The sequence below is a fragment of the Pseudophryne corroboree genome, chromosome 5, assembly GCF_028390025.1.
Source record: "Pseudophryne corroboree isolate aPseCor3 chromosome 5, aPseCor3.hap2, whole genome shotgun sequence".
Lineage (NCBI taxonomy): Eukaryota > Metazoa > Chordata > Amphibia > Anura > Myobatrachidae > Pseudophryne > Pseudophryne corroboree.
The window spans coordinates 810488463-810498762 of record NC_086448.1 but is presented as its reverse complement, the minus strand read 5'-3'; positions in this window follow the sequence as shown (position 1 = coordinate 810498762).

Below are 10300 nucleotides of genomic sequence, written 5' to 3'. Positions count from 1 at the left end.
CATAGTTACTGAATGGTCTTTTGCAGATTCTGCTGCCCTGCATTTGCTTACGCATTGAATACAGGGTGAGAGATTTGTACTTGTACCAACCAATGGAAGTGTAGACTGATCACCTGGGTCTTAGCATGTGGATTTTGTTTCTGCTGTCGGCTGACGGTGTAATACCAGCGCAGCCAATGAGAGAAATACTACACAGCAATAGTCCAGGTAATGGAATAAGAGGAGCAGTTGTGTTAAAATTCTGCTGCATACTTTGTAGGCATCATATATCACTGATAAACAGTTGACTATGCTCCAAAAGGCGGTCTTTCTGTAGCCAGTAGTAACAGTCCTAGTTTATATACATGTGGTATCCTAATGATACAATTTATGTGTAGTAGTTCTCTCATCGGCTGCGCTGGTATTACGCCATCTGCCGACAGCAGAAACGAAATCCACATACAAGTGATCTCTCTACACTTCCATTGGTTGCTACAAGTACAAATCTCTCACCATGTGGGAGTCATTCTGAGTTGATCGCTCGCTGGCTAGTTTTAGCAGCCGTGCAAACGCTATGCCGCCGCCCACTGGGGAGTGTATTTTAGCTTAGCAGAAGTGCGAACGCATGTGCAGCCGAGCTCCGCGAAAACAGTTTGTGCAGTTTCTGAGTAGCTCTGAACCTACTCAGCGCTTGTGATCACCTCAGCCTATTTGTGTCCAGATTTGACGTCATACACCCGCCCAGCGAACGCCCAGCCACGCCTGCATTTTTTCAGACACGCCTGCGTTTTTGCAAACACTCCCTAAAAACGGTCAGTTGACTCCCAGAAACGCCCCCTTCCTGTCATTCTCATTGTGGCCGTCAGTGCGACTGAAAACTTCGCTAGAACCTGTGCAAAACAACAAATGCCTTTGTACCCGTACGTCGTGCGTGCACATTGCTCGGCATACGCATGCGCAGTAGTAATCTGATCGCTGCGCTGCAAAAATCGGCAGCGTGCGATCAACTCGGAATGACCCCCTTTATTCAATGCGTAATCAAATGCAGGGCAGCAGAATCTGGAAAAGACCATTCAGTAACCATGCCTGTCTTTATTCCTCTATAAATATTTTGATGAATATCAATTATTAATATTACGCATCCATTGAACCCGAACCTGTGACTCTTTTTATTACATATATGTTTCATGCGTTTGTGTCCATATTTCGCTGTTTTTAGAATTTTTCTGAGTTTTCCAAACTCACTTTTATTGGATTGATTAAAAGTGAAGTTTTATTATGTTTGTTGCACAGACTGTAACCTGGTAGATGTAGGGACAGTTAGAGTGCTCCTTATAGAGAGTCTGGTGCCGCTCTTGATTCTTCTCATAATATGATTAAAATGTTAAAATATGGGACAGTGTTCGTGGTAATTTGATATTTAGCTTGTGCAGCTGACACACCCAGTAGATTCTGATACTCTCTCTCATGCGCCTCCCTCTCACTGACACACTCACTCTCGTGCTCCTCTCCATCTCTCTCCCTGACACACTCTCTCATATGCCTCTCCCTGACAGTCTTGCTCCTCTCTCTCTCTCCCTGACACCCGCTTAAATGCCCCTGTCTCTCCCTGACACTGTCTCTCAGTCCCTCTCCCTGACACTGTCTCTCTGTCCCTCTCCCTGACACTGTCTCTCTGTCCCTCTCCCTGACACTGTCTCTCAGTCCCTCTCCCTGACACTGTCTCTCTGTCCCTCTCCCTGACACTGTCTCTCTGTCCCTCTCCCTGACACTGTCTCTCTGTCCCTCTCCCTGACACTGTCTCTCAGTCCCTCTCCCTGACACTGTCTCTCTGTCCCTCTCCCTGACACTGTCTCTCTCTCTCTCTTTCTTACTCCCCTCTCTGACACACTAACTCGCCTCCCTCCCTTTTACTCCTCCCCCTCTCTCTTGCTCCTCCCCCTCTCTCTGTAACACCCTCCAGTGATTGCAAAATACGCATTATAGCGCATTGACCCAGTTTTTAAAAATGAGCGGGTCCTGCAGGATGCGCTGATGCCTGCGTGCTCCGTGTCAGCCAATAAGAATTCACTGACCCTCTCCACTTGTCTGCCCTGATACGCTGACAGCGGCCTGCCACATCAGAGTGGCCTGAACCCACTGCCTCACAGTAACAACCCGCTCAGCAGCAGCAGCTAGCGTACCTACTGGGCAGCGGAATGTCTTTCTTCAGTCTTCACCCTCTTCCTGTGACAGAGACCGGCCGAGCCGTCTCACAAGTCCCAAAAGGAGCATCTGCCGAGCACCGGACATCGCCTCCTAGATACCGGCCGTCACCCCTCCTACACACCCCGCGCTTCAGCATCCTCTCCTTGGCTGCAGCTCCGCTTAGCAGGATGCCACCATTGGAGAGTGCCCACACACAGCTGCGGCTACTTCCTCAGCCTTACTTCCCGCACTCGGCACCTGGTAAGATGTGTATACCTATAGGTGTGCTGTCATATACGCCCGCGGTCCCCGCTGCCAGCCACACACGTGTGTAGAGGTCATGTCTCCGCTGCCCCAGCAGCCATCTACCCGTACCCTACCCCCCAGTATTTCCTGCCTCTTACCCCCTTCTTGCCCCCTATCCACTGCCCCCAGTATCTACCCATACTATCTCCCTAACACCAGCACTTTGTGCCCCTAACCCCCCCCTTGCCCCCAGTATCTACCCATGCCCCCTTCCTACTCCCAGTACTTCCTGCCCATAACCCCTCCTTGCCCCCCAGTACTGCCCCAGCTACCATCTGCATCTACCCATGTCCTCTCCCCTCTCCCAGTAGTTCCTGCCTCTAACCCCATCCTTGTTCCCAGTACTGCCTCAGCTACCCTCTACCTACAGTAACTATCTACCCATGCACCTTCCTACCCACAGTATCTATCCATATCCCCTCCCTATCAGTACTTCTGCCCCTAACTGCTTCCTTGCCCCCAAGTACTGCCACAGCTGCTATCTACAATTAACCCCTAACTTCTCCCAGCACTGCCTGCCACTAGCCACCCCAACACTGGTCCAACTGCTGTTTGAACTTACCCTCTCCCTACCTTTAGCGCTGCCTGCCTTTACAGCCCCCCCTCTACTCCCATCTCTACCCCAACTTCTCCTTGCTTCAGACCCAACTGCTACTTGCACTGTACCTCTCTATCCTAATTGCTACCTGACCCAGCACAGCCATAAGCTGCCACCTGGCCCCCACACTGTCCCAACTGCTGCCTTCCCTCACTCCACATACAGTGTGATGGGACCCAGAAACGGTGGAGTAGGACCCCAATGTTTTATAATGAGGAGGCCCTAGGACCCACAATTTTTTTCGCTCAGCGTGATCACTGCCACCCCTCCCAGCGAACGCCTCAGGCAGAGGTGATCGCATTTCTTCAATGTGATTGCAGGACCGGTTCTGCACATGCCTCACAGTGCTGCGGTTTTATCCAAGTCTGGCACTCTGGCCCAGATTTATCAAGCCTTGGAGAGTGATAAATTGCACAGTGATAAAGTAACAGCCAATCAGCTCCTAACTGTCATTTTTCAAACACAGCCTGTAACATGGCAGTTTGGAGCTGATTTGGAGGCTTGATAAATCTGGCCCTCTCTGAGTAGAGTTTACATGCGTTGAGCAATATTTGAATTTCATGGGAAATGTTAATATCATTGCCAATCAGGTTCCTCCATTCCTGGCTGCGGTGTACCAGCCTGTGAATGACATTTACAGCAAGATAATGCTCTATCAGAAATTGTGGGGCCTGGGACTAACAAAGTAGATAGGGCCCCTCCCTGTCCACAAAAAGGTTCTGCCGCACTGCTCCACCCCTCTATGATGTCATACATTGAGACGTTACATATAAGTGGAGTGTTGCGGTCCTACAGGAACGGTTCCTAGAGAGCTGATGCGCAGGGAAGGCTTGTTTCTTAGACGTCCTCTCTGGGCATCAGTCTGCTGTTGTTTCACAGCCTGGTGCAGCTCTCCAGGTATTGGCGGTAGGAGCCAGGGGTGGGCCCCCCTCTCTGTAAGGGCCCGGGACACTAGTCCCCACAGTTCCCCCCTGGTGGCTGCCCTGGCCACAAGGCTTTACTTTGTTTTGAATACAGTTTCCTCACCAAATAATTAGCAACAACTATGAGGTATATTGTAGCTGACATGGTCTCTCATCATTGGGTCCCAGTTTTCTGATGCATTATACAGTCCAATATTAATAATAATATCAGTAACAATAACAGTGGTAGTATTAATCGGAACAGTAATAATAATGGTAGTTATTATTCTTGTATTTCCTTTCCTTATTTATACGCTGGGCTGTCACAAATGGGTCACATCCAGCAGTGACTGTTGCGCTCGTTTCCACCGAGCACAGCCAGACATCCATTGCTCCACTGAACGCTCTGCAGCTATTAATATTCTTAATGCTATTTATATAGTTTATTGGTATGTTGTTGTTTTTCTGCACATATATTCATAGTACCTTAAAGTACTGTATGTCTAATCCTCTACCTGTAGCACAAAAACAAAGGTGGAAGTAATTATAACTCTTGGCATGATTCAGGGATGGAGGCTAATGCATCCGCAGCAGCGAGTTTGTATGCAGCTAAGGCGTGACAATATAATCATGCTGCCGCTGCCTAAAAATGTATTGGGATGCCCAGTGGCAGCTTTTGGAGTCCAAGTGGCTGCGTACAAAGACGCAGCGACGCTCGCAGATCGGTCAATTAGCTCTATGGTTCCACAGCATGCCACAGGAGGAGAGACGCCGGAGTGGCTTTTACTGCATACGGGACACACCCCAAAAATGTCCACGCTTGCATTTAGGATGTCACACCCCATTACCTTCCCCAAATGTACCCTGACTGTCAATTACTTTCAAAATAAATCCTCACTGTGATTGGCGTCACAGGGCAGCCGCTGCGTGTGTGCAGTGCGACTTAGATGCATGCGCAGTTTGACAATAAATGCTCAACTGCGAAAACAATGGATTACAATTCAACTCAGAATCAGGCCCTCTGTTGGGAAGATATATCAAGCCTTGGAGAGCGATAAACTGAAGCAGTTGCACAAATCAACCAATCAGATTCTGTCATTTCAAAAATTGTGCTTGATAAATGACAGTTAGAAGCTCATTGGTTGCTTTGGGCAACTTGTCCACTTTATCTCTCTCCAACGCTTGGAACATCTCCCCCATGTGTCCATATAAAGCTCCATCTTATATGTGTATTTATATTTGTAGTGCCAACAGCTAAAGCAATGCTGTATATAGTAAATAGTAACATAGCAGGCATTATACCGATTGCCCAGTTTTTATTTTACAGAAGGATGAACACAATATAATAAGGATGGTGCTCAGATAAGCTTGCAATCTAACAGGAAACAGCGATAACTATAAGAGGGAAGGAGGTGATGAGAGAACGTGGATTATGCAGCCAATACTTCTTACAGGTCTGATGAGTACAGCCAGTTGTTAGGTTATATGGATTGCTTTAAAAGACGGCTTTTTATGGATCAATAAATCCAGTCACTGAACTTGCCAACTTTCTTGCAATGATTTAGTATCCATTTGCTGCAAATGAAACCCACCATCAGCTAAGTCAAGGACTGATTCTGAGCTGGGAATAAAGTGAGAAAGAGGAGGTGGTGGTACAAATACATACATTATGTTTGCATGCAGGGTAAATATTGGCTGCCTTTGCATGAAGCCCACAAATGCTGGCCAGCTTTATTCTCTCAATGCAATTTAGATTTTAGTTTGGATGCACCTCCCTCAAACCCTTTAAATCTGCCCCATCTGCAGCGCAGCATGGTGTTGCCCAGATGCACAGCGATATCCCTTTTCATACCTGTCATGTTTAAATACAGAAAGGAGGATCACACATTATATGTGATCTAAGGTGTGGTGATTACCTGCAGGAATAATCACCAATAATGTTTTCAAGTGACTGTATATATATACTTTTGTATTCTTTCAGCTTAGATGTGACAAAATGGCTGACAGGCAATGTCCTGCATTTCATCTCCAAACATCCAGGCTGGGGGAGATCTGCAGACCATAAAGTTTGAGATGACATGTGCAATGACCAGACCAGAGGTTATAAATACTGATAAAAGGGAGAATTGTATATTGTCCAAAATATAAATTATCTGTGGTCTGGGATCCTGACATTTCCTGTGTAAAAGGGGATAGCATTTCTACTTCAAAAGCAGATATTGCCAAGCTCTGGACATTGAGGTCTGAAAAGCCCAATTTATTTGTTATGTCAACAAGGGGGAAGGGGGCTCTGTAAACAGGCCAGGGAAGGGTGACCAAATGTCCTGATGGGAATGCAGGAGTCCTATTTCCTGGCTAATGTCATAAACCTCTAAAACTTCAAATACACAATTCCAGGCTTAGGAAGATGTGACCCCCCAGGGTCCAGACCTAACTGTCTTTGAAAGAGATTCCTACAGTATGCCTTTGGGCTACACCCCTTGCCTGTTTCCAAGCACCAAGTATGTAAAACTGGTGTAGGTGTAGTGTCCAGCAGGTAAGTAGTTAAAAATCCCAAGGGATGGGGCCTGCTGGAGCTGAAGACTATATCTGTCTCCCTCATGGGGACAAAACGTGTGATCTCTTGGGGACTCAACACTGTTGGAGATGACCTGAGTTATTCTATGAAATCCCCCACAGCAGAAATACCTAAATTCGTTTGAGTAAGTGAGCTAGGTTTTCTGTATGTTTTATTTTCTTTCATTTATTGAGATTGCTGTATTCTGTGTATGTTTTTAAAATATTGTTAATAATCTTTGTAACCTTTTTGTAACTAAAGCTCTGAAGTATTCTTGAAATGAAATATCTAATTTTAGTTCTGATTCTGTGATTCTTATGAACTCAGAGCCCGTGTGGCTCACGTCTACCTATTTTTCTAAGTATTGCAGTGTGTGTGCAACAGGTAAAGCTTGAGACGCCTGCAACGTCCATAATACGTTGAAAAGTCTTTTCTGGTGGTAGCTGAAGGTGTTTGATTAATCCCGTGTGTCCAAAAATTACCCCCACATCGCATGTGGCAATTTGCCGGCAGCGTCGTGACAATACCAAAATCCATGGTCGGACCAAAGATTTGGAACACGGTTCAACCCAGGTCAGACCCAGGACAGATCCATTTACACTGTGGCTCCAACACAGGTTTTTCCCAGGTCAGCCCCATTCAACATGTTCCATTATCCAGGTCTTTTCCCAATTGGATTTCCAGGTCACTGGACCGGGTTTATTTTTCCGGTACCTTTTCACTCCCACAACCTGGGTTGTTTAAGCTGTGTGAAAGGTGTATACAGGTGTGCAACAGAAACATTGAGCCGAATGCTCCAAGAGACCCTACTGTACAGTTCTGGAGAATTCCTAGAAATGATCTGTTTGGTGTAGCTGAAAACCAAACACACCTGAACTTTGGGATTCACCTGTAAGTAGAATTAAGTTTCGGTTTTGAATCTTCCTGCAAGGTCTGGTCTCGGATTTTTAAACCGGATCTCTTGTATCGGATTTAATTTCAGGTACCATTTCACATGGGAGAGTGTACTGTATGGTGTGGTAGTGAAAATTGAGTGGAAATGGATGTTATTTATCATAATAATAATACAGGAACAAAAACAGGTGCAAGTTACATGATTTCATAGGCAAATGCAGGGGGTGTGGGGGGGTTCCAGTCGCCTAAAACTCCTCCTTTTGCAAGTGGCTCAAATTACGACAATATCATGTTATATAATACAATTACTAGAGCTGCCGCCACAACATGCAGTGTAAGGGACAGAGTGGAGCTGCTGCACATGCCCATTGGTAGCAGCTTCTTCTACAAAGTTTGCTGTGTGTGTGGATCTGAGTCCTCAGTCAGTGCACAGGGCCAGAGAGTAGATACCAGGAAGAAGAAGCAGAAGCCATACCATGAGGTGGGAGAATGTGTGCTGAGAAAGTGCAGTACTGGTTTTATTATGTGTGTTTATTTATTTCTTATGGTATGTTTAACCTTTTCCTGACCACTTATTTATTTTTATTAAATGTTTAATACATTTAAATAATATAAATATTATAAACCATCTATAGTGTTAAATATATGTTGTCATTGATTACGGAAGTGATCCAAATATACTAAGCAGGCCTATGAGCAGTGGAACTGCTGAACGGTCACCATCAAATGATTTTTCCAGTGTGTGCAGTGTGTGCGTAGCCCAGGACTTACTCCTACAGTGCGATACAAACAGGCTGATTGGGGCCGGAGCTGACGTCACACACCCGCCCTGAAAACGCTTGGGCACACCTGCGTTTTTCCTGACACTCCCAGTAAATGGTCAGTTACCACCCACAAACGCCCTCTTCCTATCAATCACTTTGCATATGGCCGTGCAATCGATATTTTCGCACCATCCTGTTGCTGTTTAGTGACGTGTGTGCGCATTGCGGTGCATACGCATGCGCAATAGTTTGATAATCGCCCACTGTGCGAAAACGCATAGCAGCGATCTAGTCTGGTGCGGGCCCCCTGTTCCTTTAATAGTAAATTTGGTCAAATCAGACATAATTTAATACGCTCAATGTTTTTAGATTAGGTGCATTGCAACAGCAAAGGTCTGCGTAAAATGAGCAGTGCAAATCATTCTGCATAATAACCTCCAGAGAAGCCAATCTTCAGTCCATGTGCTGGAAGCAGAGGAGAAGCCTGGCTTTTTATACTGAAAGCCAGGGAAATAGAGCCTGACATTGTGCCTCCTGAGCCAGGAGGAGAGAGCCTGGCTTGCTGTACCATAGGATGGAGGAATAGAGCTTCGCTGTGTGCGGTATAAGCAGCATAAAACAAAGCCTGGATTGTATTATCATAAGCCAGAGAGGCAGAGACTGGCTTCTTCCATTGGAAAGGGGTGTAATAGAGCCTAACGTCTACCTTAGAACCTCAGGAAGGGATCAGCGGCTCTTTTATCAGATTCCAGGTCAGCGTATCTGTGTCTGTCCTGTGCTCCCTCCGATAAGGAGATTCCAACCACTTTATTCTCTTTCATTATCAGCGCACCTGTGATTTTAGTTGTAGCCGCAAGCTTTATTGTGCAAAACAGATTAACACCAAGGGCCCAATTCAAACCTGATCGCTGCTAGCGGGCGATTATCAAACTATTGTGCATGCATATGCACCGCAATACGCAGGTGCTTCGCCAAACAGCGACAGGATGGTGATTGACAGAAAGAGGCGGTTTGTGGGTGGTAACTGGACATTTTCGGGGAGTGTCAGGAAAAATGCAGGCATTCCCAAGCGTTTTCAGAGCAGGTGTGTGATGTCAGCTCCGACCCCGATCAGCTTGACTTTTTCGCACTGGAGGAGTAAGTCCTAGGCTACGCACATACTGCACACACTGCACAGAATGGGAAATACATGCAGAGGTGTAACTAGGGTTTTCGGAGCCCAGGGCAAGATGAAGAGTGGCGCCCAACCCCCTCCCCCCCCCCCCCCACACACACACACAAATAAAGCACACAAGCATGCACCGAAAAATGGGCGTGGCCATGCAACAGAAGGGCCGTGGTCACATACCAGAAGGGGCATAGCCACTGAAAATGGGATGTGCCAACATGACACGCCACCTGATTCACGTCACACTGGCATAATTATTTTCAATTCCACATTTACCTTACCTATATGATGGATTCTCACACTGTGGAGCCTCTAAGGCAGACGGCATCTTCAGTTGGTATTCTCTATTCATGTAGGATATCACATCATCTAGAAGATGCCTGTTTGTGTAGGAATATTAACAAGTCAGCATCATACAACAGCGGCTCAACCAGACTCACATCCTATCCTCTGTGTCACATCCTGCCTCCTGTGTCTCTCAGCCACACCATCTCCCCCTGCGTCTATCAGCCACACCATCTCCTCCTGCGTCTCTCAGCACACCATCCCCTTACCCCACCAACATCTACAGCACATTATCACCTCCCCCTGCGACGTCTCTCAGCACACCATCATCTCCCCCTCGTGTCGTCTCTCAGCACACCATCCCCTTACCCCACCTTTGTCTCTCAGCCTACCATCACCTCCCCCTGCAACATCTTTCAGCACACCATCACCTCCCCCTGCAACATCTCTCAGCACACCATCACCTCCCCCTGCGACATCTCTTAGCACACCATCACCTCCCCCTGCATCGTCTCTCCGCACACCACCACCTACCCCCTGTGTCGTCTCTCAGCACACGATCACCTACCCCCTACATCGTCTCTCAGCACATCATCACCTACCCCTTACATCGTCTCTCAGCACATCATCACCTACCCCTTACATCGTCTCTCAGCACAT